The sequence below is a fragment of the Bombus pascuorum genome, chromosome 13 (assembly GCF_905332965.1).
Source record: "Bombus pascuorum chromosome 13, iyBomPasc1.1, whole genome shotgun sequence".
NCBI lineage: Eukaryota > Metazoa > Arthropoda > Insecta > Hymenoptera > Apidae > Bombus > Bombus pascuorum.
In genome coordinates this window covers 8,028,051-8,052,638 of record NC_083500.1, presented here as the reverse complement: position 1 = coordinate 8,052,638, position 24,588 = coordinate 8,028,051, and the positions used below count along the sequence as shown (strand labels likewise).

General features: G+C 40.3%; 1 long non-coding RNA gene across 1 annotated transcript in view; it reads right to left on the bottom strand.

The window, feature by feature from the left end:
• The window catches only part of LOC132913274 (uncharacterized), a 343,670-nt gene that overhangs the window by 146,577 nt on the left and 172,505 nt on the right, over window positions 1-24,588 (bottom strand). The gene's annotated exons all lie outside the window — the stretch shown is intronic.

The following is a 24,588-nucleotide window of genomic DNA, read 5'->3' as shown; positions in this document are numbered from 1 at the left end:
GCGTGATTGATGGGACACACAAAGCGACCCCTTCCTCTCTCTCTCACCCTCTCTCTCTTTCTCTGTCTCTGTCTCTCTCTGCACATAGCCTCAACATTCACCAACACGCCCTTCGCTTCCAACCCTTGTCTCTCTCTCTCTGTGTCCGTGTCACGTGGTTGAAATCGAGATAAAAAGACCGCAAAACAATTTTCTACATTATTTTCGGATGCGCCGCCCGATCAAATGAGCAATAATGCCCGGCACACCGCATTGCCATGAATCTTTCAAACGATGTATTCAACCGTGAGCGGCGTTGGTGCAGCGACGCGTTCCCAAACGATGAAAACGTCGCTCGTCCACGTTGCTAATTACGACACAGGTAAATATCCGCAACAAGCCCGGTAAAAATAGCACAGAGATTCGAAATGGAATGGTGAAAAGTCATTAGAGTTACTTAGTTTTCAATAGTCAATTGGCCATCGAATTAGGACCATCTAGCTTTTTAACTTTGAGTTTTAGTATAAATTCTTCGTGTTTTATTACTTATGTTACAACGCATATAAAAATACGACCTATTTATGTTAGAATCCTACATACATATACATGTATATGAAATTTTACTAATTGATAAGGTATTATATATTTAAGGTATATTTGTGTCTCGCCTTCCTATTCCTTGGTTATAGTTCGTATTTTTGTCTACATGTTTATGCGTTGTATACATCTTATGATCGGATTATTTTATCAAACATTTTGAATTTTTATCTGCAAATCAAGTAATATGGTTGGGGATGAGTCTATAGAAATTTCCAGTAACATTGAAGTTGAGCGAATTACCTGATTATGGAAATATGCGAATGTTCTTTCATAAAAGGAATTTCCTGACGAATTTGGCTCTGTGACATGGATTAATAATAAATGAATTAAATTAAATAATTGCTATGTATGCATGATGAAATAATTTGGACACCCAGCGATGGTTTCTATATTCCACATTATTTATTTCACGTATATGATGAAGTCCCATTAATGAATGAGAAGTGTAAATTACATGCAGACATAAAAATGGCGCGAGTATCATAGAGACACGTGATACAGATTTTTTTTACAAAATCTCTGAAACGATATTTAACGCGTAATATTTAACATAAGAAACGACAATTTTATGTAAAAAGAAATCTTACCTTCAAAGATTTCTATCACATTCCCGAAAACTACGACACAGTCTCAACGTTTTTCCATCCATCTGTAAAAAGAGACTAATACAGAAACTCGGGTTCTCTTCTCTCGATCTTTTCAGGACGTTTTATTTCTTTCTTTTTTTTCTTTTTTCTCCCTTCGTCGAAAGACCCTAGCGTACACGTCCATGCTGGTCGGGTTATCGTAACAAACTACCCCAATGACGACACGATTAAAATTTCACGGGGGTTGCGTGGCACGGGCGTGTTCTCTCTCTCGGAACAAACCGTCTCTCTGTATGATCCCTCTCTCTGCCGTGCCTACCCCGTCCATCGAGCTGGACCAGACCACCTTTCGATCCCCCTCTCGCTCACGGAGCCACCCCCTCATCCCCGTCGGGTGATTGGTACGCGACCGCAGCCACCCCCGCTTTTTAATACACCCGCACCTGCATACTCCACACCCGCAACCGGTGAGCTGCCACCGTACATACACCAGAGAGGGTGCATCCAACCCCCTCTAACCCGTCCCCCCGTTCTACTACCACCCACTAGTAGCTCTGCTCCTCTTCCTTCCTCTCTCTCTCTCTTTCTCTCTTTCTCCTTCAGCTACCGGTTTGGTGCTGCTGCATCGTTCGTCACGAGTGCTCGATCTCCCTCTCTCGCTCTCTTTCCCTTTCACTCTGTGTGTTTGCGTGTCGCGCTCTCGTTCCGCGTCAACGTCAACGGTGCACGCCGAGTGATTCATCGATCGAACACGTATTCGTGTCCCCGGCTCGTTCATCCCCCCGAAATAGCGACAAAGACTGGCCCTCTCCTCTTGCCCGATGTGCGGACCGTAGCTAGCCCGTATGAAGCTATGCCCGAAAACCGCCGCCACGGCGTCGGGCACAGAAGCCAGAGAGACGGAAAATGCATTTCCAGAGTCGATGATTGGGGCCGTTCTTTCAATCGCGGTGTGGCCGCCTGCGGCTCTCGGCCGGCTCTCTTTCACCGATCTCGATCCAGACGAGAGAAACCGTGACTGGTCAGGGTTTTCCGCTTCAGAGGTACTAAACTTTGTCTTTGTTCTATATGGAAGACTGTAGCTACTGGCAATGAGCCTTTTGTGGATTGTATAGGGTAAAATGCGACGAGGTGACGAAAGTTGGGAGACTTTGATAAATTGGATGGTATCTGGGAATTCGAAAGATGCTATTTGTTATAGAGTGTGGAATTGAAGTTGTACGTAGATCCATTGCCTAGATGCGTTAGGATCTTTTATTTCTAACAGAATATTAGGATTTTATGTAGATTATGATATTTAAATTGCATGCATTCTTTGGTTAATACTTGCTAATCGTCAACATTAGTGCTCTGTACATATTAGTTATTTTTATCGTCATATCCCTGCTTCGTTTTCTCGGTCATTTTCGACTGAATTCTATTTTTTTAACGTTAAGAAATATTTTCACAGGTTGGACAAAATATGAAAAATGTGCATGATTACCCGGTCCGATTTTACGTTAAGTATCTTAAAATATTCTTCTTACTGGTTGAAACAGTAGCAAGAATAAAATATAAAAGTTGGAGGATCCTGGCAATGTTAATATTAACCTAACATTGGTTAATTTGTTCATTTCCACCGATTTTGATATTTAACTTCATATAAACTATATACTGAAACGATGCAACACTACCAAAATCTAGCAAAAACACTGATCAAGACAAAATCGATTAGCCATCAGTTCTTCTAATCGCAGTACCTCATACATTTTCAAGACGGCTAAAGATTTTCGATCGGTAGTGATGCAGACGAGACAGTTGCGCCTGATTAAAGGGTGCAAAAGGCGTACAGGAAGGGTCAGCGAAGGAGGGATCAGGAATTATTTAACGCGGCTTCTCGACTTCTTCTGATCTTTTCCATCAGGTAGATGAACCCTTTCATCCTGAGGAGAGAGCATCGTTGGGTGGGTTGGCTGGCGATGGCGGGGATTCGAGGCAAGCCCCGATCCGCGACGATGAAAATTATACGCATACATAAGAGCAAGGTGAGAGACTGCTACGTTAAAGAAATTAGAGAGATAATTCCTCGGACGAATACCCAATTTACCCTTTCGTCCGAGCCCGAGCATCCTGGCCTTATTATCTAAAGTGCTCGGGCTGCGAGAGGCTGACAACGAACGAACAGGCAAGGGATAAAAAAAAAGAGGAAAGAAGGAGGGAAAGAGAAAAAGAAAACGAACATGCACCCTTCTGACGGCAAGGAGAGCGCTGCTGCTGGGTTTGCAAGGACAAAAAGTATTAAAAGGACAGCTCCTCCTCGCGAACGTACAACCAACTGGCCGGCTGAAGGGATGCCCGCCAACTTTTTTCGGCTCCTATCATTTATTCACGCCGGAGTTATTTTCTTCCGGATGCTCTACTTTCCTGAAATGTGAAAGGGCAGATCTTTCGATCTCGAGTCTTTGCTGATTTTTTAAATTAATGCCGATGTGGTTCTCAGGTTTGTATGCACTTATGATACACGATGATAAATTCCCTACAGAGATAATAAAAATGGAATTTTCCAAGGACACTACCAATGAACGTACTGTTTACCGCTAGTTTTCTAAATTTTCTTTCGATCGTACTAGCCTTGAGAATTTTATAAATTTTAGTACATCAATCTTAGCGAAACATTATTTCCATTAAAACTAAATCTATTGCGATGACGTGTGGAAGTATATTTATCTTAATTAAAAAAAGACACAAACATATGTATTTTATATATTACTTAATATTTACATACTTTTAATAATTTATGACCTAATATTTAAATATTGGAATATCGGAATATCGGAATACTTTCATCGTACAAAAAATTCTTTATAAAAAGACGAAATATCGTCGGAACTATCGAATTCGATGTATTTCAACATCATCGAACATATTTTCCCGAAAAGTCTTCTAAAAATTATTTTCCAAGAAGGTCAATAATTTTCCAAATATTTGCCAGAGGTCTTCCAAGTATCATATTCCAACAGCGCCAATAATTTTGTACGTTTCACCTGTGCGAAAGCTGCATTATAACAAGGAAACTTCGATTTCCTATATCTCCAAGTTTCCTCAAAGATTTCCGGAAGGATTAATGGAGGATCCTTCGGTCCCGAAAGCGTGACGCGTTGGCTCGATGCTAATAATAATAAACGATCGTAGATATAGTGGAGGCAGGTCGATGTAATTCGTACAAATGATAGTTCACGGCGATCAAAGGGGATAGAGTATGTCGGTGGAGGGTGGTGAAGCTCGTATACATCGTAATGGCCCTGAAATTAGATCCCACCCTTGGCGCGGCTCCCGAGTTCGACAAATTCGGTTAGGTCGATGAAAAATGAATCGCTGTTACCACCGGCCTTTTGCTCTTTCCTCCATCGGCTTGGTCGGTTCGCATCTTCGATTTTTATCGGCGGACGTCCGGCACGCTTTAATTTATCGACATATAATTTATCGGGGGTGGCGGGATCTGTGGGTGTTTCAGCAAGAAAGGGATCAGCGTTCCAACGCGATTTTACCATCCGGTATGAAATGTTAAAGGTTCCGGAATTTGGATTCGGTTCTGTTGATTTTTCGATAGGTTCGCTGTTCATTTGCCAGGATTGTTAATTCATTCTCCGTTTACAATGCAGAAATGTAGCTTTGTTTTACAGATCAGAAGTACAAACACGTTTTTCTTGTTCGGGTTTGTATGCTTGCTTTTTAATTCAGTTTGAAAAGGTCGATTCATTGTCCGGTCTTTCTGGAGAACTCAATAACTTAAGTGACGCGTCTGATTAGTGCCACCTGTTACTACTTACGACTTACGAGCTTCCATAGTGCGCGTAAAAGTGCAAACGGTCCTATAAAAGTTTTATACGTATTCGTACCATTTGTTGTGTGTTTAATTCGTTTAAAAGAGTGATTCAGTGTAGACGAAGCATCGTGTCTGACCAATGCCGCCCGTTACTACTTTCGAGTTCTTCGTACCACGCGTGGTTGCAAGTATGGCTATCGAATAATTCCTCTTGTAGAAGTTTTCTATCTATTTGTGCTATCCGTTGTATTTTCAATTCGCTTTAGTATGGTGAATTTACTGTGTAATGCGTCTGCCCTGTGTTATATGATACTACTTGCGAGTTTCTACCATGTGTGGTTGGAAAGATGGCTAGCAAACGATTTTTCTTGTGGAAGTTTCCTATCCATTCGCGGCGTTTATCGTGTTTCTAATTCGTTTTAGGAAGGTAGATTTGCTTAGTACTGTGTCTGACCCGAACAGTCTGTTACTACTTACTAGTTTCCATCATGAATGGTTGGAAATATAACTAGTAAATACGAATAATTCTTCTATTCGTGCTACTAACAGTTGTTTCTTTGTTTCAGGATTTATGGAGCGTCTGACTAATGCTGCCTGTTACTACATACGTGTTTCTAGCATACGAAGCTGAAAAGATGACTAATGAGACGATACAGGGACCAATGATTTACTTTCCTCGTTTCTTCCGTGATCTTTTATTTTAATTATCTTAGTCAATAACGATAATACGCGTATTCCATTTCTAAAATCGTCTCACTATCATTACATTACATATATTTTATAAATTTGAGATTCCAATACTATTGTGTATTCATCTAGCGAATTCTCGAATAATAAAGTATTTCTCCGCTATATTTCCAATACCTCAACTATGGAATCTATATAAACAATTGAATTCTATACAATTGCTAATCTAAAATATTATTTTCTTCGCTCGTCAAAATTCCCCAAGTGATTTTTCAAGTATTATAAATCAAGAGACGAAGGTTACTGAAGTATCTTCGACAAGTTTCATCGACAATCGTTCAGGAAGGCACAGGAGCCTTTTTCGGAAGGGATTAATCCGTACGCAGGAATAACTATAAGAGAGAAGGTTTGTTTCACGCATAGCCCGAAGCGTTCGTTATATTATGTTTGCTACTGGTGTTTACAGCTGCTCGTAACCCGGATGACAATCTCGGATGAAGGGTGGCTCGACGATAAGACAGACGTGCACGCATATTTGTTTCCATGCCGAGTGCTGGAAACGCTTCACGGAAATGGAGGATCGGATGACGGTTCTGTCGTGCTTTTTCGAGACATCGCATCGTTTTGACTAGCTAGCTGACAACATATCGAAATAGTAGGGTTTCAATCAATTGCTAACGTCAGAAACACGATGAAATAGAAAAATATAGAATATAAAAAACATAAAGAAAGAATTACAGTTGAATCGAAAATCGGAGATTTTGTTTAAAAATCAAATACCTTCCTCGCTTTCAAAATTATTACTTCAGATAATAATTCTAAACGAATTAAGCTTAATTTGGTATGGTAACTTCTCCTATCTGTGTTTCTCACTATATAAATCTCAAACAGTTAATTAATTCTTTATTTATTCTTGAAAGATAATTCAGTTTCAAAATGTACCAGAGAATAAACATCAAACTGTCTTTCAAACTTCTAGAAGAGAACTATCACAGAAATTTCTCAAGTATTGAAAAGCTTGTACAGAGTTAAAACTGTAATCGATTATCGTGCAACTGCACCGCAATACACGAGAAATGGTCTAACGTCCATTGTGAAAAGACATAGAATGCTTCAGTCTTTGGCGTATATATTCCAGCAAAGTTCCATAGTGTTCGAATTTTTTTCCATCCAAAAAGTGTGACTACTTTCGCGTCATAGTCTGACACAGCTCTCGAATCGTCACGCAGCACGAAGTCGGACAAAGAGGGATCGAAGCCCGAAGACGAATCGATGAACGAGAGGTATGGGGGGATGGACCGAGGCAACAGCGTCGAAACTTCGCCAAAGACAATATAAAAGTTGGGAGGGTCGCGCGGGATTGGAAGTCGTAAATATCATCTGCTAAATAAAGCTTCATCCTCGAGTAGGATTCAAGCGGTGGTGAAAACCCCTTTGCACCGGCGGCGGGGGAGTCGGAGACAAAAGCTCGTAACGCTCGCTGACATTAAGGTATTGAAAGAAAGGGAGAAGCCCGTTGTGAACGGTGTCTCCGTTCACCCTTCTCAAACGATCAACGTCTCCGATCGTTTTGCTACCCAAGATGTTCCAGGCTGACGTCTTAACTATCCAACGAATAGGCAAATTTCAGTCTTTCGTTTGTTAATCGTTGCTACTACGAAATTTCATTCTTGAATTCGCGGTTTTTCTGGATACAACTAAACGGCCTGAAAGTGACAATTTTATATAAAAATACTTTTAAAGATCTACTATCAACTGTTTCATAGTTTCCTATTTGTGCATATACATTGTGCATAGTAGATATAATGGAATAATAGTAGAAGAAATCAATTCTTTTTCAATCTTCAAAAAGGGTTTTCTCTAACATTGAAAAGTAAGCTCAGTGCATGTTGACTTATTAACTCTGTTGTTCTCAGAGTGCTGCGAATCGATACACAGATCCTCTGTCAAGATCGAGAGAGTGGATTCAAGAAATAACTTGTAGATTACCAACATAAAAAAGATTCGCTGAAAGTTTAGTTATAAGCCGTACGTTACAAACATCCCTTCTCCCTGAAAAATTCAGATTTCATTGGAAACGCACATAGAAGAGATTCGAAGGAAAACTTCTAACGGTAAAAAAAGAAGACCAGAAATTTTTTCAATGAGAAATCATGCTTCTCCCAGAAAATCTCACGTTTTGTCTGCAACACACGAGTGCTCCGTCAAAAATTAGAAACACGAACGTAAGGGGATGGCATCGAAGAATCCATAGGCTGGTATCTCCCTCTTGGGAAGCTTTGCGCGAACCATTAAGCAGAATCGTTTGGCTAACCGAGACAAAAATCCGGCGGCGATATTTTTTTATTCTCCGCCCCCTCCGGCGAAGGCACGGTTGGATTCCGTGCGTGCCAGCACGGACAAAAGACAAACGCCGTCGCCGTCTTTCGTTTGTTTCAAGCGTCATTTGTTTGGCGGACCGGCGGAGATGGGCTGCTGTTGCTGGTCGACGTGCCCCTGCTTTCCCCGAAACGTTTTCCACCGAGAGAAGGGAAAGGATGCGGGAGATATGGGGTTGCATGGTTAGAAAGGCCACATTTGAATGCCACCGGAAAGGGGCTGAGCGCTCTTTCATCTCTGCTTTGTCGTGCCACCTACGCACGACCCGCGAACACTCCAGAGCCACGATGGGACCTCAAACTTTCGATCCAAAGGCCGGATCCGGAAAATGTTGCGCCGAGAAATTTTTATCGCTGAGGGAAAGTCAACGTTGTTCTACTATCGCGTTGATGGATATGATTTAGAGGAGCTTCTGTGGTGGATTTGTGGAAAGAATCGAAGGGATAGGTTTTTGAAACAGCGTTTGTAGGGAAGAAAAAGAATTTTAAAGATGTCTTGTATAGTAACGCAGCGATTGATAATATTGGTTAATTGACGAGTTACGCGGTTTAAGGTGCAGACTTGTCTTTTACGATTTTCCAATTTCATAATTCTACCCTTTGACAATCTTACAATTTCCTTCGATATTTCTCAGTAGTTTATAGATCAATTCGATAGTGGGATTATTTTCTACAGAGAAAGAATTTGTTTAGTGGGTAAGAAAATAATTTCATGTATGTAGAACTAAAAGAACAGAAAGATTATTTACTGTTAACAGAAAAATACTTTTGGTGCAATTGGTAGACCAGTTTCAATAATAAGTCTAATTTTTTAAAAGTGCAGAAGATCTTAGAAAAGACAAATTAGATTCTCTATGACGGTCAGAGAGGCAATTGCAAGAATTTTTAACCGAAGAGACGTCTGTAGAGAAATACAAGGTGAAATAATATTATAAACAATTCATGACTTTTTCGATACTTCAACGGGGAAATTCCAAGTTCAAGATGAACGAAAAAAAGAAGAGGGAAGGGCGGAGGAGAAGAAGAAGGCAAAAGAGCAATCGAAGCAGAGAGAGGGTTTCTTTCATCAGAAAATAATTAAGGTTTTCTATGGAGATGATGGATTCTGTGGACCTGCCGTTCGCTCAGTCAACGTCAGAGGTTGACAATAGGTTCAATGGATGGAGCGTTCCTTTATTTAAAGTAGCTTTGTGTCCTCGCCGACCTCTTCTTCCCCTCCGTCCAGCCGCCGTGCAGTCGAATCTGGATCGTCCATTCTGTCCCTTTCCCTCGAAGAATCGAATTTCTTTAAGGGGAAGTTAATGAAAAAACGGTGATGCGGCAGGGATGGATCCACTGAAAAATCCTCTCTATCTCGATCACAGCTCAGAAATCCTCCAACGTCTCAGAATATCTTCAAAATATAACTCTCTGCTTGGAAAACTCTGTTAATTAAGTAAATATGGTATTTTATTCACCTTTTCGATTTTTTAAATTCTTTTTGCTGTTGGATTTAATTTTTAATTAATTAGCAGATAAGTGTATAGGCAATGAGTGATAATTGCACGTACTTAGAGGGCAAAATCAATTTCTACTTATCTTCTCCATTTTCATATTTACAAATCGTTAAAATTTATAATCGTCACGGCGATATATAGATTATTATGGCATTTTCTATTTCAAAGTCTATCATACGAGAAGCACATATTAAAAATAGCTAAATAATTATATCCAATATGAAATAACTTTTCTAAAATCTTGCAACATTTATCACAGCGCACCATCGTTTCAAATCCACAGCGAAAAAGAGTTAGTGTACCATCCTCTCACATACCAAACATCCGCAAAATTCGCCAACCTCTATTTATCGTCAAAGACTGAAATCAATTTCCAAAAGACAAGAAAGTTCATCAGCATTCAACACGATTATAGATCGATGGCGGGGTGCAGGGTGTCGGTGAAACGGAACGAAAACAAAGAAGATCGTTTAACGATATTGTCAGAGTAAGCCCCGGAGGGCCAGCCACGGTTCCTCCGAGACGAGCTTGAGGGGAACCAGCGCGGCGGATGTTGGGCGTTGGGTGCCGACTCGTTCGGGCTGGCTGGTATTATTCCGAGCCATTTGTCACTCGGCCAAGCCGACAACCCCTTTCGTTTCGCCGACACCCTCTCGCGAGACCCTCTCGCGCGTTTTTATAGCCGCGAATCGTCGCAATATGCCGACAAGGGGCTTAGCTCGCTTCGAGAGAACTCGAGGCCAGATTAAGGGGATGCAAACGCCTCTTTTTCCTGCTTTCTTTTCTCTTCTTCTCGCTTCTCTTCCTCGTCTAGTGTCTTACAGCGGATAGTCGAGCGGATTAAGGTCGACTAAGACAGATCTCGCGACTGCGGGACAACGATTCCACAACTCCTCTTTCGAGATTTGGTTCCTCCTTGAAATGGCCTCTTCTTCCAGGCAGCGGTAATTAATTCTATGGGGTAAAGGACGGAGGATGGAACATTCTACACGTCCTGAGACCCGTCGAAGAGACGGTGGAATTATTGGGCGATTTTTACGGAATTTTTAAGAAGGTTGTGGTAGAATTTAACATATCAGAACCATATCGTTGCTTGGCGTTGATAGCGTAGAACTTTCTTCTCGTTGTGCCACTATCAATTCGAAGCAGCGATAAGGGAAAGATACGAGTTCATCTTCGCTGATTTTTATATTTCTCGATAGCTGAGAAGAAGTATTTTAATATTAAATAACTGAAGAAGGCTTAGGCAATGTTTAATCCGATAGATTCGAAGAATTGTTTAAAATATTGCTCGTTTTAAAAAGAGTTTCCAGTTTCTGAAAAACTCCCGAAGTAATAAAATTTTTATTTACGAACGAAAATTGCCAAATTCTTTAACAAAAGAATATGCTGAATTGCTTGAAAAAATACCCTAATTTTTCAACAAAAAAAAAAAAAAATGTAAAAATCTCCAAATTCCTTAATAAGGAAAGTTGCTGGTTCGAAAGAAATAGATAACGAGCAAAATCATGTTAGAAACTCGCGTGAAGATGATAGAAGAAGATGAACGAATATCATGCGATGGTATTTCGTCGAGATTGAAAAAGAATCCGCGGCTCTCGTCGTGACAACTTACGGAACGGCCAGCGAGGCGTGCGCGAAATCGCGGATCTAATCTGCTAAAAGTCTGCTTAATTATGAACGGTAGAAACGGGGTGGAGGGCGACAAGGGGCGGCGACCGAGGAAAGAGGCAAAGCGAGGGGGTGGATGGTACGCTTCTGTTTTCGGACTTTTCCATTAGCCGAATGAATCGTTAGTCTTTTGTTGACTTTTATTGGGGAACGCTGGTCTGGCACGGTCGTGTCTGCGCGCGAGTCGCCTTGGTTTATCCGGACGATCCGCTTGATTCGCACTGTCTGCCTCCGATTAACCCGTGTCTGCTTTTCCTTCGGTTTTCGATAGTAATCGTTCTGTTCTTCTTTTTGTTTCAATGAATTCTGTTTTGCCTTATATACGTTATTCCGTGACTAGTTCGATTTTCTACGCGATAGTTGCCACTTGTCCATGTTTTTTTCTATCAGAAAGATCTTTATTTTAATCAAGCTGTGTCATGAAGCTATCTTAAGGTATTGGTATTAGGTTGTAATCTGAAACCACCGAGTTCTAGAAAGACGCATGTGTTCGAAAATTAGAAACTTCGAAAATTAGAAAATTAGAAAAAATTAGAAAATTTATTTCAAACGATCTATGAAAGGATATCAAGATTCGATAGGAAAAAGGGTCTGGAACAGGAACAAAAAGAAATTGGATATTTCGTATGTTACATCCTAGTACTTTTACTAAAATGGTATCATCAGTCGCGAATATATCTATGCACAAATGTATAAGAATTAAATGATCCAAGGTATTAAAGAGTAGAATAAAATGTATACAGTAAAACTTTGTTCATATGAATTCAATGTACTTGAAATTCTAGTTAATACTCTAATACTTCAGAGTGTCGAACTTCTGCTCGTTCGATTCATTTGTCTGGACACGAGCCTGATAAATATTGCGGAGAATCAGTGAATTCCTATCGTATCAACTGCTTGTTGAAACCCTAAACCTGACAGGTACATGGAAATATTCTGAAACGTACCGTACAAAATTGCTGATCTAAATCTTACTTTTTACTAAAATCTAACAGTATCGATCAGTAAGATGATTAAACGAACGCGATAAATGCAGTAGTACCAACAACTTGATCGAAAAACGATTTATCTTCTCAACAAGAACAATTCGTATAACCAACAGAAACTTCCGAGAAATCCATCCTCCCAAAACTCTCCTGCATCTTCAACTCCTCGAAACTCACCTCTCTCTCTCTCGCTCTATAAAATCGTACAGCGAAAGCCACAAGCGCCGTTTCCACGAGTGCACCCACCCCAACAGCCTATCAAGAAATCAGTAGAATCGAAGGAGTCCCCATGGCAGGAAGGGGGACACGATAGCATTTTGCCGGACAAACGATGGCCTGATAGCGGAACCAGAAGGAAGGCTGCTGCCATCCAAAAGGGGGTTTGGTCGATAATTCAAAGGGACCACGAGGTTTCGCGTGGAAAGTGGAAAAAGTCGAAGGCTTGACGCGAGATAGTCAAGGCATCGGCCTGTTCCGCTGGTTCGACTCCATCCGATCGACTGGAGGGTTAATTTTCTGGTCAGTTGGTCGCTTCTGGCTCTCCAGGGTTATAGCGGCGATCTCGAGGCTCGTAACAACCCCTACTTTACCCCCTACATAAATATCCGGAATTAGCCATTTCTCCTGACCTCTCTCTCTCTTTCTGCCTCCGTTTCGCCGGCGTTCACCCAGTCCAGGGTGTACACCCCTTGCCTCTGCTCGTTCTGTCTTCGTCTAACCGTCGGTCAGCCAGCCGAGCAGCCGGTTGTCGGGCGGAGTCTACGATCACTTGACCGATTAAGGACCGAACCGGAGGGCTTCGATTCGAGTAGTCGCTCCGTTACGCGGGGGTCGTGAGTGGATTGACGTAATTGAGGAGAAAACACGACGCGAGCCGTCATGTCACGGAATATTCGACCGAGCCACCCTTTCCACCGCGATTAATCAGACCAACCCGCCGACCGCCAAGTATCTTTCACGATTTTTAAGGTAATCGCGGACTTTTTTGTTGCTTGAGAGCTTTGGCTCGTTGAGCGAGCAATAGGCTATGGAAATTTTGAAGCTGCGACGATTACGAATACAATTAGGATGACGCAATAAATAGAGATATTACGATGGACACGGTCTAATCTATCGCTTCGTCGATTTTCTCCCTCGCTGTCAATCTTCGTTATCACGATAGGAGGTAAATATTAACTCCTCTTGCACAACGATTTATCAGTTAATAATGTTAATTATAATTGACAAGTTATAAGTTACAGGCCACAGATCCTGTTTGATAATGAGATCAGATCCCATTTTTCGATCTCGATCGATTATCGTTTCGCTTTAACTTGCATAATCATTCTTTAAATTTTCCATCATCCATTCAATATTATTATACAGAACATTTCATATTTGCAACATATGTATAGCGTATTTATGGTATATAGGTAAAGAAAATTTTGACGACGTTCTATAGAAGACAGAACAGGTGATAGAACAGATGATAGAGCAAGACATGGAAAAGTTTATTAATCAGAAAGCCGAGTAAAATTGGCATATCACGTAGCCATGGGGATTGCAGCAGTGAATATTAAATAGATGTAAGTAAAGTTCGCTGGCGTAGATGCCGAATACATTTATGTAAATACCAACCGTACCGCTCCATTACATGAAACAAAATTTCCATTCAAAACGAAAAAATATACGATATAAATGTAACTTATGTAACTACAGAAAAATAATCTATATCAATCAATAATCTACGATTATTCGTATTATTCATTCGTATTATATATCGTTAATCTATAATTTATGAAAATCTATAAAAGCTCGAGTCTGATTTATTCCTGGATTACAGGAGGAAGAAGAAAAGATGAAGAAAACGGATCTTAGAATGAAGAGGTGCTGTCAACTTCCGGTTCTTGATCCTTAAACCGGCGGCGTCGTTCAATGAGAGGGATTTCGCCGCGAATCAAGGACCAGAAGTGACTGGAGGGCCGTAGGATCTCCTCATCTCGTTTTTACTCACTCCGGATTAAACAAAAGCCAAAGCTCCTTAAACTGCGGTCTCGGCTAAGCTGGATACATGCGAGGGTCCTGTGGACTGGCGTTGCTCTTTTATCTGGATCGCGTGATCCTCTTTGCTCCTCATGAACTCCCCGACGTAACAACAACTCGATACGACTGAAAGCCCCGGGGGCATTTATGTTTCGTTTATTTCGCGAGCCGTGTGCCTCGTGCCATCCTCTACCTGCGTTTCCGCCTTCCAGTCTTTCCAATTCCGTGTTCTGAGGTGTCTTTCCTTCCTTTGATTTCTCTGTCTTTGGTCCTTGTTACTCGGTAGCAGAATAGATCAGAAAAGACTATAGAGGTAGATTTTATTCGAAAGTTGAAGTGACGTTTGAAACGAAGTAAAAATAAGCGATTTCTATGAACAATGTTCGGACGAACTATTTGGAATTTTCTGAGGCAAAGATCAGCGTGTTTTAAATAGTTCGGCGCGCTGAAAAAATTTTGGAGTTTCAGTTATTTTGTTGAGATTCAGAATTCTCTAATTCTCAATCCTTTTTGTTTTGCCAATGAGCTATGAGAGTAAATATGCGATACTTAGAAACTGTAGAGATGAATTATATTCCAGACCGGAAAGAATATTTCGTGTTAAGTAGAGGCAAAAAAGTCACATTGGTCAAGTTTATCCAAAGCATCTCGAGCCTGTACCTCGAGTATTTTTGCTTCCTTGCAGGGATTTTGAAATTTCAATTATTTTCGGAGTTTCAGGATTCTCCAATCTCCGGATTTCCTTCGAAAAAGTCCTGTAAATAGAATCCTATAAAAAACTGTCCATAGGAATTCTAAAAAGAGGCGCATTCCAGCGACCATTTCCTTCTATTAAGAGCCAATTCCCGCACAAAGGAGCCAGCGAATCCCAACATCGGACCATTTCCATCGAGCCGCGTAACTGACTGGTCGCGAGCAACCGCTACATGGATTCTATTTATTATTTTACCGTCGCCGGGGAAAGGGGTGGAGGAACAATCGATACACCGGCTTGTATCGCGGATATCTCGATGCGGCGTAGGACAAGCGAAACGATGTCCACCGCGGTGGCCATCTAGCTGGTTAGTTGCGGAGGGTGGCGAAACGGCACCAGAAAGAAGGGTGACATTTTTCTCCTAATATGAATTCCACCGGTTCCGCGCTCGTGAATCACCCCGATATCTCTGTCTCTTAACGCCGCCTATGAATACAATATCGAATGGTAAGGAGAGGGTGACCCGACCGGATGGGATGAAGTCGGGAATCGACGATAAAAACGGGCAGCGACGAAACAGCTCTCGCTGCTTTCCTTCGCCCCCCTCGCCCCCTATTTCGATCGTGTCCAGTCACTGTCTTTCGCAGAGCGAACCATACGTCTCTTTTTTTATTTTCCTTTTACGGATTTACGTGCTCGTTGGATAGGGATACGGTGATGATTCCAGTTGTTCAGAAAGTAAAAACGCTGGACGTGAGAGAAATTCGATTGTAAGGGTTCCTTGCTGATATCATCGCGAGGATATCGAGGTCTTCATTTATTTAATTTATCGAGGATCAAGCCTAAGTAAAAAAATAAAGCAACATTCTGTCCCGTGAGATATACGGTAGCTATAAAAAGTATTGACACGTCATTGTATCTATTGACGAGAGCATTTACATGTTAATTAAGTTCAAGTAGATTAAATTTCGTATCATTCGGTAGCACTCATATATTACAAAAATTTAATGCTATGAAAATGAAGTATAGAATTCGATAAGAAAAAAGAAACGGCTTATTGAAAAATAAGGGTGCCTGCCAATACTTTTTGGAGTCGCTATATATATTCGACACTTGTATTATGGTTTCGCTAGAATTCTAATCAATTTTGAACTGTTCCATATACATTATTGACCATAAATTGCAAGGCAAAGTGAAATTGATACTTGTTAACCGCAATGTTAAATTATACTGTGTTTTAAAGATTTTGTTACAGACTTACACGCTTTATTAAGACTTACGTTTAAAATCAGCAAGTCAAATCCCACAAGATATGGACAGGGGTGTCTACATATATTTTCGATTATCGCTTTAATGTATTTATTAACAAATTTTACTTTGGAGGATAATGGAAAACTATAATTCTACTGTATGAAACATACTAGCTTCCTTGGCATAAGATTGATTTCATCGATGATCATCTTCCGTAAATGGATTCAGTAACTCATACTTCATACGTACTTTATTCCTTCCAAGCCTTAGTCCTTTTATAAACAAATTCCGATATATACGTAATAAATTGTAAAAGTGACGTTTAGAATAGATACTAATTTCGAGGGTCGTTGTTTTACAGGACGAAATTGATTTTTTACGAGCGATGCACAAAGACCAAAGAAAGCGAAGGGACGGGTTACGCCGGACCCGTGTGGGAAAATCCAAGTCGAGGCAGCGGATCCTGGAACCCTCCCAACAAGACGAAAAGTTCTTCTTCTCCTGAGGCACACGGGATCGAGATCGGGATCGGGATCAGTTACGGAGAGGTCGAAGAAGGACTGATCCTGTATTTGAATACGAGACTCTCGGAGGACTACATGCATTTTAACTACCGTCCAGATGCCGCGGCTCTCACGCTGCCCCGTCGCCCAGCCATCGTCAAGTTTCTAAACTATCGTTACTTGGACCAAGGGTGGAGGACTCGTAAATTCTAAAGACATTCGTCAGCTTCTCTACCTCTTTTCTCTTTCCATCGCTTCGAGATACCTTTGGAACGCAGTAATTGTTTAGTTTCAAAAACTTTATCACCTTGTGAGGCGATTAGGGTGCATTGTATTTGCATCCGATGTCACATGTAGGTAACAATCTTAAGGAGGTTTGCCTCGTGACAGAGGAGAGAACGTGGAATAATATTTACACGAGCTTTAAATCATTCTCGAGCTAAACATCTTTTCCTCTCATTCATTTTCTTAAATTTCAAAGTAACTGGCAGGGTATCTTGAGTTTCAGGAAAACATGAAAAAATTCTTCTTTATATGTACAATCTCTCGTTACAATTTCATCCTAGTCTTTCTTAAAGCGTTCGAACAATTTCTGTTTATTCAAAGAAGAGCGAGATCGATGCATAGAAATTCGAAGACCTTTCACGGAGAAAATCCTTCATCGGCAAGAGACATCCAATCTACGTGACTAATAATTTCAATTCCCTTTCCTGTCGTTTCCCAACCAGTCTCAAAAATCCAGGTAAATTTCCACCCCAATCCTTCTTTTTGTATCTCATCAACTTGAATAAACAAGTATAAGAAGCGTGACGAGTGCTTCACAGTCTGTAAGCTTATCTACCAATAATTACGAGCACAAAGCAACGTAATAGTATAACGAGAAAAAAACATTGTGATTTATTCCATTGAGTCGGGCTGATACTCGACATGCACCGTGATAACCGAAGAATGTATCCGATGAGAGCCGTGCCAAGCTACCACGAGTAGTAGATACATTTCTCCAAGAGCAATATAAAAGTGGTACCTAAAGAAAGGACACCTTTCTGATCACTTGCGTCGCTACCTTTTCGCTATTCACCGCAGGCACTGTTCCACGAAGACAGTCAGCCAGGCAACCGAGCTCGCATCTTACATCCAGCATCTAGTTGGAACACGGAAGAGACAGACGTACACGTACATACGTAGTCGACGCGGAGTCGTAGGCGAGCCCTGTCGAGAGACAGCTCGGAGGAGGGTGAGACAGAGTCGTCGGAGGGTGGCTCGAAGGAGAAGGAATACGAGAGAGAGAGAGAGAGAGAGAGAGCGAGAAGGGAGGGAGAGAGAGAGAGAGGAAGAAAGAGACGGAGAGAGAAAGAGAGGGAGAGAGAGAGAGAAAGAGAGAGAGAGTAGTCGGGGGTGGAATGTGGGGTGGGGATTGGTGTTGTAGCCGAGTGGGTACCACCAGAGGTGGGTCTGGTTGGCCGCGGCGTCGGCGGCGGCGGCGTCGGCTGTCTTGGACAAAATCAATACTGTGGCCACCCATCCCTCGCCACCCCTTCGCCTCATCCCTCTAGTCACCCCCCTCGACGCCTCTCCGGCCAAATCCACCCGGCAGCCCACCTAAGGTTGCGGAGTAAGTCGGAGGCGGAGGTGGAGGAGGCGGTGGAGGTGGAGGCAGAACTGGCGGACGGCAGGCTGGTGTGGGCTGGCTGCAGATGCCGCGTAATTACCACCCTCAAGACACGTGTGGCGCTCGCTCGCGCATCCCCCACCCCCGCAAGCACCGAGCCAGGGATCGCTGATGCCGAGAGGCTGCTGATGTCGGTGAATGCTGCTCTCGGATGCGAGGATCGCTCTTTATTAAAAGTATAACTTCCGATATCCTGCCCATCACCATTGATTGTGGCTTACTTTCTTTTCTTCCGTATTTCTTTCTTGCTTTTTCTTTGTTTGATTTTTCTTTCGCCAAGTTGGCTATCATCGGCGTTGATGCGAGCTGAACTTCGCTGACTGGAAACTCTTAGTTATCAAGGGGATTCTTGAGCGTTTGTGGGTTTACCGGATTCTAGGCTCAACGGAATCGATCCTGTCTTATTGTTAGTTTCTTTTACTTGTTTTTGCCTCTTGCTTTTCCTTCACTTTTTTTTTTAGGGATCCTGGAATATTGTTAGGGTCGAGAGGAGCTGACGCGCGACGGTTTATTAAACGTGGAAAACTTGGATATTCGGTTATTAGTAGGTTTCTTAAGTTCAGGTTTAGTGAACTTTGGACCCATCAACATCGATCGTGGCTTAAGTTTCTGTTACTCGACTTTGCTTTTTGGTTTTTCTTCGTTCTTTTTTTACAGCTTGAGTATCGTGGGGATCTACGAGAGTTGAAGTGGCTTGTTGGGTATAGAAGGCTGTTATTAGCAGAATTCTGATATTAGAATTTAGTACGTTTATTCTTCTGTTTTATGTTAGGAGTATGGTATTGTTTGTGGCAACGTTGTATGAATTTTACCAAAATGTGCAAATGAAATCTTCTAAATATTCTTATGGAATATTCTTGTACCCTAGTTTTAATTCTTATAAAGGTAGCAGATTACAGTCTACTGGTGGATCAATTTAGAATCATCTTGTATCCTACATTATTTAACGACAATGTAGTTTGTTATATCACGTAACATTTACTTAAACCATCATAAGATCGACATTATTATTATTCCATTAATTAAGATTTTAAATTACTCCATTGTATTCGAAGCAAGTACACGCATGTTTCTCTTTAATCCTCATTTATTTAACATCCCTCGTAGGACACTAATTTTGTTCAACAATCGAAATTAAATTTTTTAAATAATTATATGGTATTGTAAGTAGTTCCAAGTTTCAATGAGGCGAAATTTATCGAATGTGCTTGTTGCTCTCGTTCGTGGGTGAGAATCGTTTGATTTTCTTTCGAAGAAGCATGTGAAAATCGCCGGCACCAAGCATTCCCCGTTCTCCAGGCGCGCCCTAATAAATTAGCATTCTCGTTCTAACAAGGTCCAGACTTCATCCCTTAGGGGGCTACGCGGACGACTATCTACAACATACCACCCTTGCCGGACATAGCGAGCATAGCTCTTACCAGGCCCCTTCCATGATTCCGCAGCACGCCAGTCCGGAAACTACCCTTATTAATATTATAAGACAAACCAAAGGAGAGGGGAGAACTGGTCCGGGAACCTATCCGTTTGTAAATAACCGAAATGTTTGCACGTCGATCCATTTTCCTTGTGTATGTTCTATGGAAAACGCGCTTTCCACGGAACATTTGCGAATTCCTTTCGAAAATTACCTGGGAACTATCAATGAGAAAATTAAATCGGCTAATTCCATTTTTTGCAAGCTTTTTAATTTTGAAGGGATATGATTATCGAATTACGGTTATACGGGAAAATTGTATCTATTTTTCCAATGATTACACCGTGCCATAATTATTCAAGTTATTATTAAATACGTAGACTGTGGACAATTATGTATGCATAGCAATTATTCAATTTGCATAATATACTATGTGACAGAGTCAAATTACAGAGTTACTTTTATCAAAAAGTAACCTAATACTTTCATAAACGCGTAATTCACTCGATTTGATGCTAATAAAAATACTAAAAGCCTGCTCGAATCATACGTATCGAATTCACTCTTGGCTCTTGTATTACCCAATTTGATGATACAAATTTAAGATTATTGCAGCATACAAGATTAAGTATACGAACTATAACCAATACAGGTTAAGAAGTTAATAAATGTTACGAAAGAGATGGAAAATTTTGGAATCTTTTAATGATCCTAATTCCATGACCAGGCGTCTGTCTGTACGGTCTATATCGCCTAAATAAGAAATTAGTATTTTTCTTTAAAAAAATCTAATTTCCAAGAATATTTATTTATTGAAGCAGATGACACAAATGAGTATAAATTCCAAATCATTATTTTTCTATACTTTCAATTATAGTGTACTCTGTTACACACTGCAACTTTTCCAAGTTACAACCCTTCCAGAGAACAACCCTTAGAGCGAAAAAACATTGTTGGTTCGGGGTGTTTTATTTGGTAGCTGGTCGTAAGAGGAAATTTATCGTTAGGCTGGACATTTTTAGTAGATATCGAGAATGGTATTTTCGTTCGAAGCGCAGTTACCGCTGACGAGCAGGAAGAAAGGCTTGTTCCTCGGTCGAGTCGAGCTACGTTCAAGCCTCTAAATCAAGCAAACAACCCTCTGAAAATGGGAGAGGCCGAGCAGTTACACAGCCGGCTGGTCATTTGCGGTCCCGGCAATGCCCAGGATTACGATGTCGCGATTCTTCCGACTCTCTGTCGCCTAACTTTTCATATTTATCCCCTCCAAATAAATTTTACGTCCAGCGTTCCGATAATCGCCATTATAAACATCCTAGCGTTGAGATATAAGAAAAGTTGCTGAAGGTAGCAGCTGATTTTTATAAAAGTCAAGTACCGAACTCAAACTATAACACAGCGATGAGATTTTAAGTAACAAGTTTCTTCGCTTCTCGATAGTGTATGCGTATTAAAGGATGTTCTAAAGATCGTTTAAAGAATATAAATATAATATGCAGCTGTAACAGTAAGGTAACATCATGAAGATAACATCATTAATTCCTTAATTTCATTACATAAGTACGCGATTAAGCTTCGAGTCTCAGGAAACAAATATTTTATTTCTATCGTCACTTTCCTGTATTTTACGATTTATCGGGTTGATTGATGTAACTTTTGAACGATTCGTATAAAGATATGACAATAATATATAAAATATAATATATACTCGTATGTAGCAAGAATATAAATATACATACGACTAAATTTTTAAATGATAGATATATTATATTTATACGGTGATTAGATAAATGAATTGCTACTTCGTTGTGCATACATTTCATATGATAGTAGTAACGCTTGACGTGTTTTTTTTTAAGAAACGCGAATGGATTTATTATTCAACCTAACAAATGCATTTACAAATTCTCTATTTCTGAATACATTCATTTACAAAAGATTTGTTGCGACAAATATGACGCAAGAGTTATTTACGTAATTGCCTGGAGGTGACGTACAGATACGCCATGCGAGAAATATGTATATGTATAGCAGATTCATGCGATCAATGTTTTAACTAGGATCGAGGCACCCGATTCGTGTTCGTTATATCGACTGAATTTAATCGAATGAATTTTAGATTCTCCGACCATTGCGTTTGACTAAAATTGCGCTAGGGTAAATTGTTTGACAGTCAGGCCTGAATTTCTAGCCATCGAATTTTAAAGCGTCGAGGTGGGTGGCTAGTTCGATTCACGAGTACTCGACCGCCGCGTGACGAAACTTTTAATCGAGCATACACACGAATATGTCTCCCTCGCTCCGTTGACTAGCGAGAGCTTCCTCTTTTCGTTCGCGTGTCCCGTTAAATCAGAAGCGGATTTCACACTGACGATTTGTTGGTTTCAAACTTAGAAAATCGTTCAGGTCTGCATAAGTATCTAAACACTTTTTTCGATTTCTAGCAACAGCATATAGATATCAGTGAAATATGTGAATTAGCGAGAAACTAATGGCTAAAAGCGATACTCATTATTAGGCTGCGGATTCAAATTTTTGTAATCACAGGCGAAAAGATGGAAACCAAATAAAAATTTGTTTCTAGTAAATATCATAATGGGTACTATACTTTGGATTTTCTATATATTGTTCGATGTTACATGCATTCCGTGTATTTTTACACTTTCATATTCCTATCGAATCAACGAATATAAATTTTCACTGTATGATGAAAAATTAGCCGGCAGTCTAAGCTTGAATATACTTTTTATAAATATAATTCACTGATTTTCATTCATATCTTTTAAACGTTACTACTCTTGTAACGTCCTTTTACGAGTTTAAAAAATCCTTCTTATCTGATCTGCATCTTACAGTCTGTATAGATGTAACAAAAACAGCGTGGTTTTTTTTACTATCAGCCAGAGAAATTAGGCTGTCTTAATTTATTTGTAGCAGAAGTTAGAATGTGTAGATCAGGATGTATCTCTCGCAGTTGGAGAATTAGAAGGTTTCGTGGAATAGGGAAAATTATATCGACGAGGTTACACGGTGTTTCCTTAAAACGAAACCAGCGCACGTATTCGACTAATCATACCGCCATTTCCTTTAATATCCGCAGATGGCCACCCTACCGAACCGTACTGCGGCACTCTTGCGAGTCTTAGGGACTTCCGGTGAGATTATACCGTCGACGAGAGCCTCGCATCCGGCGTCTAAATGTTTCAACTCCCACGCTTTCAGAGTTTGAGACCTCGTCGACCAAACAAATTCAAAATGACGATCTAAAGTATTCTGCATCATTAATCATCGCAAATAAATTGTCTTTATTTATGAAACAAACTATTCTTGGTCTTTGAATTTCGTACAACATTTGATGACTTTAGAAGTATTTTAACATTCACTTATGTGTTAAAGCATCGTCTAACTTTTTATGTAACCTTCTTGCAAATGGAAAATCTTTTTCGTTATGGAAAATTCATAAATATACGTTATTATTAGATAGTAGATTATACAAATTCATATTTCTCTAAATACAAGCAAACGATGGTGCTTAAGCAAAGATGGGAATGTAATAACACAAAATGTAAACATTCATTATTGATGGAAAGTAAAAAATATAGATAAGAAGAGTATTTAACTCTATTAATTGTAATTCACGAGATTCTTAAGCTATGGGAATTCATAAATTCTTACATCTCAAATTTCCAAATGAATAATTCCAAATAATCTCATAGATTAATCAATAAATTCCTCGTCTTCGGTAAATGTCCTGATACATACATTTTCATATTTTATTATTCACAATTCACTAGACTTTCGTACCACGATATACAACATGTAACTCCTTTATATTCCAAGATTCGAAACGAAATAACAATCTCGAAGATTTTAATAAATTCCAAACTTCAGATTTTTTCGTAAATACATAAGCATTCGCAGTCCAGCGATATTTTTTCCTCGATCCAAGGAAACTTCGTGTCATAAAAAAGAAACATCCCGGAACAATTACTCGAATATCGTCAGCGTCAATTTTAGATCCGTCCCGTCGAAGGAACGCACAATTTTGTAACGAGAATAAAGCGTCCCTGCCGGATGCGGAATGAAACCATTTCGTCACGGACATTACTTCCTCCATTACCGGGCGGACTATTTCAGAGCAATAGGCTTTTTATTCGCTTAACACGATCCACGCACTAGAGTCCGGCATAGATATCGATAGTCCGAGCGCGGTTTAATGACGTGCGTGTGCTGCCAGAGATTTGGCCAATAAACGCCAGGATCGAAAGGGTGCTGCCTGGATTAAAATGAAAATGTCCACAAGGAAGATTCACCTTTTCGAAATAACTTCGTCCTCGTTTCGTTGTTAACACTTTCGTCGACCAATCGAGGAGATCTAACCCTTTTGAAATGTATGTTGCTACACGACCGATCGAGAGACTTCGCTTAACGAAATGTTGCTACTTTATTCATTAAATTTAGCAAGTTCAAAAGTACTAGAATTTATTTTTGGCAAAATATAATTTAATCGTAGGGTTACGGGTAAATATTATCCATTGATAGATAATAACTATACAGTGCATTATTATTGTATGGCTATAGTATGAAAAAATTGATATATTTAAATATTGGCATCAACAAGAATGAAATGAATTGCGACATAACTTTTTATTCCAGTCTTTTTTTTTAAACCATTTTCCAACCGAAAAATCTTCTCAAACTATTTAAAGTCAAAATACTTTCTTGCCTTGGAAGCTCCAAAATCTACCTATCACTCGTAGATTCGTAGTAATCTCGCCAGAGATCACTTTAGAGCTGAGGTTGTTACTCTCCGATAAAAAAATCTTTCCAGATCATGCAAAAT